Source organism: Peromyscus leucopus, chromosome 2 (genome assembly GCF_004664715.2).
Source record: "Peromyscus leucopus breed LL Stock chromosome 2, UCI_PerLeu_2.1, whole genome shotgun sequence".
Taxonomy (NCBI): Eukaryota; Metazoa; Chordata; class Mammalia; order Rodentia; family Cricetidae; genus Peromyscus; species Peromyscus leucopus.
Genome location: NC_051064.1, coordinates 141,839,687 through 141,843,747, shown reverse-complemented (window position 1 = coordinate 141,843,747; position 4,061 = coordinate 141,839,687).

Genomic DNA, 4,061 nt, shown 5'->3' with positions numbered 1-4,061 from the left:
CCACTGAGTTTCACCCCCAGCCCATCCTCCGTAAAGCACATTGAAATCTATTTCAAGGCACCCATGAGGTGAATAGCTTCAACTATGGCTGGGAGCTCTTTGGACTTATTTATGCGTCTCTCCTTCTCTCTCTTCTCTCTCTCTCTCTCTCTCTCTCTCTCTCTCTCTCTCTCTCTCTCTCTCTTTTAAGCAGTGCTGGAGATGGAACCCGGGGCCTCATGGGTGCTGGGCAAGTGCTCTACCAATCAGTTACACCCTCAGCCCTTAAAAATGCATGCCTTGGAGCCCAGGGTGGTGATTTACACCTTTAATCCCAGCACCTGAGAGGCAGAAGCAGGCAACCTGTGAATTCAAGACCAGCCTGGTCTGTATATTGAGTTCCAGGCTAGCAGGGGCAACATAGTGAGACCTAGACTCAATCAATTAACTAATTAATTAAAAATAAGTAGAAACACATTCCTTAGGCCAGTGATGGCTGAGTGGGTAAAGGCACTTGAGTGCAAGCCTGATAACCCAAGTTTGGCACCCAGAACCCATGTAAAGACAGAGAAAACTGACTCCACAAAGTTGTCCTGTGACTGCCACACACGTGCAATGGGTAGCAATGGTGTGTCAGTACTCACACCCTGTGTACCAACGAGAACACGCATTCCCCAGAAGCTGGGACATGGTGCTGTGTGATAGAGCACGCACAGGTGTGAGGGCTTGAGTTCAGCTCCCCAGCACCCATAGTGATTTAAAATAATAATGCCTGTAATCCCAGCTGGTCGGAGCAAATAGAGACAAATCAACCCGGGGGCTCCCCGGCCAGCCAGTACAGACACAGAGTGGGCTCTAAGTTCAATGAGCTACCTTACCTCCAACAATAAGTAAGGCATTGTTTGTTGGTGTGCCAGACTGCCTGGAGCAGGGCTGGAACACCTTAGGAATGACGGAATTCTGTGGAACAAAGTATAGAATGAGTGCTGGTCCAATGCTCGAAAGACTCATGTTCAGGACCAGCAAGAAGATTCAATGAGTACCACCTGAAGACCCGATGGGAGAACCCTGGGGATAGGAGACAGGAGACACATGATAGGAGACCCAACTGCCATGCATTGTCCTCTGACAGTCACACGCATGATGTATCATGCATTCACACACACACACACACACACACACACACACACACACACACACACAAAATATATAATTTTTTGAAAACCTCAGATTCAGCCAGGCATGGAGTGCTTATAATCCCAGCACTCAGGAGGCTGAGGCAGGAGGAATATTGTTAGTTAAAGGTAGCCTAGGCTAGATAGTGAGATTTGTCCCAGGATTCTTTCCTAAAATCTCTGCCCTGCCCATAAGAAAGGGATGGATAAAACCTGAGTCTAACCATGAAGTGGGACAGCTGCTCCCTGGCCAGAATTTTCTGGGTCAAAGCAACTTTCCTGTGGCCCAGAGAGGCTGGGGACAGTGGGAAGTTATGCAGGACACAGACCCCTGAAGACTAGAGGTCTGAGGTTACAGAAGGATATGGAGGGGCTGATGGATGGGGGGGCTGATGGGTAAAGCAGCCCTTGAAATGGAGAGAGCTGCCTCAGCCATCATGGGGGAGAAGGAGCTGCCTCCAAGAGAGCCAGGGTAAAACCCTGAGTGGCCTCATGAACAGCTCATTGGCTTAAAGTAAATTAAAATGGAAGCCAGGTGTGCTGACCAGCTTCTTATTGTCTGCGAGACCAGGTCTGTTGGCACATAGCTGCAATCCCAGCACTGGAAGAGTAGAAACAAGAAGGACAGGAATTCAAGGCCATGCTCACATGCATATCAAGTCAGAGGCTAGCCTGAGCTATATGAGAGCCTGTCCCAAGGAAGGCTAGCTGCAATCATTTTAAAAGAGGAAGGGCTGGGACTAGAGCAGTGGATCTCAACCTCCCTAACGCTGTGATCTTTTAACACAGCTCCTCTTGTGGTGGTGACCCCCAATCATAAAATTATTTCCACTGAACTTCATGACTGTAATTTCGATACTGTTAGGAATCATAATGTAAATATCTGATATGCAGGATATCTGATATGCGACCCCTGTGAAAGGGATTGCAACCCTCAGATTGAGAACTGCTAAGGGGTTAAAGCACTTACTGCTCTTGCAGAGAAGCCAGGTTCGGTTCTTAGCACGTCTATGATGGCTCACACCTGCCTGTAACTCCAGTTCCGGGGCATCTGGTGAGCCCTGCTGACATCTCTGCGCTCCTGCACACTTGTGGCACGTTTACACACAGGCACATATTCATAAAATAAAATCTTTTTAAAAGATTCTCTCACCTCTGGATAGCACTGGGGTGGGGACAATGCCTTTAACACACGGGGTCTTTGGGGACACTCTAATCAGAGTTTCCAGCCTGCAGAATCCTTGAGTAGATAAAAACCAGATGGGCCTCAACAGCAACCTCAACCTTGCTCCACTACAAATCAGTGAAATTTGGGTTATTTTCTGAAAAAAAAAAAAAGTTTACAAAATTTAACCAATCATAAGCTGTAAAGCGATAACTGTGACCCAGGTTTTGCCATTGCAAACCAATCAAATAATGTCCTTTTACCTCTGTTTTCCCAGTGAATACTTGCCTCTAGCACCTCGTCCTTGGGATGCTGGCCCTCTGGGTTTGGTGTACACCCATGGACAAATGACTTCTCCCCAGATAAGCTGTGTGTCACTCATCTTTCTTCTTTCTCTCCTTCCTTCCCTTCTCTTTGACACAGGGTCTCTCCATGTAGCCCTGGCTGGCCTCGAACTAGACTGGCCTTGAACTCAGAAACATTCCTGCCTCTGCCTCAGGTGCTGGGATTAGAAGTGTGGCCGCCATGTCCCACTGTGTGTGTGTGTGTGTGTGTGTGTGTGTGTGTGTGTGTGTGTGTGTGCATTCTCACACCGCAGTGCACATGTGAGGACTGTCGGAAACACTGAGTTTCTTCTTTCCACCATGTGCGTTCTGCACATCAAACTCCACACACCAGGCTCCGTGGCAGGTGTCTTTACCTACTGAGCCACCTAACCAGCTCTGACTTTTCTTTAACCTTTGTTAAATCCCTTTGTCCCCCTGCCTTCCTCAGAAACTGCCTGGGAGTGTCTGAGACAGATGTGATAAACGCCACAAACCAGGTGTTCCTAAAACCCAGGACAGAACTCAGTCCCCCGTAGTTCTTGAGGCCCGAGACCACAGCAGTTTCACAGGGTTAGCACTAAGCAGTGCCCCTCACCTTCCAAAGGTCCCCCAGGAGAGCGCCTCTTCACCACTTCCGGCTCCTACTGACTGCTAGCTTCCGGTTACTGCCTTGCTGTCATGGGCTTTGTTTGCTTCTTTGGAGACAGGGTCTTGCTAGTAGCCCTAACCTACCAGACACTCCCTTTGTAGCCAAGGCTGTCCTCAAATGCATAGCCATCTTTCTGCCCCAGCCTTTGAGTGCACAGATTATGGGTGTGCACTCCAAAGCCAGCTGGGAGCTGGTACCATCCTTCCTCCTCTGATAGGCGGGTAAAATGGAGAGAGGAATGGAGGTACCCCCCCCCAGCTCTGCCCTGCACCAAGATCTTCTGGGAAATCAGCTGGAGAAGCTCCTGTATGGAATCCCCTTAATTAGCCCAGGCTGGTGTCCTACTCTTGATCCTCTGCCTCAGTTTACCAAGTTCTGGGACTGCAGATATGAGTCACCATGCTCAGCTTGTAGTATAGGAATGATGGGAACTGAGCCTAAGGCCTGGAGGTAGATAAATTCTCCATCAAGGAGCTACACTCCCACCCACCCCCTTTTTAAAAACTTTGACACACTCTTATTGAATTGCCTAATTTAGCCTTGAACTCACTCCATAAGCACAGGCTGTCCTACCTCAGCTGGGTCTTTCCCCCTAACAACAAATATGTATACTATGGAAGGCAATATGGTATTTTGTGGTTTTTGAAACAGGGTCTTGGGAGGCACAGGCAGGAGGATCTCTGTGAGTTCAAGGCCAGCCTGGCGAATTCCAGGACAGGCTCCAAAGCTACAGAGTCTTGAAAAACCAAAAAAAGAAAGAAAGGAAG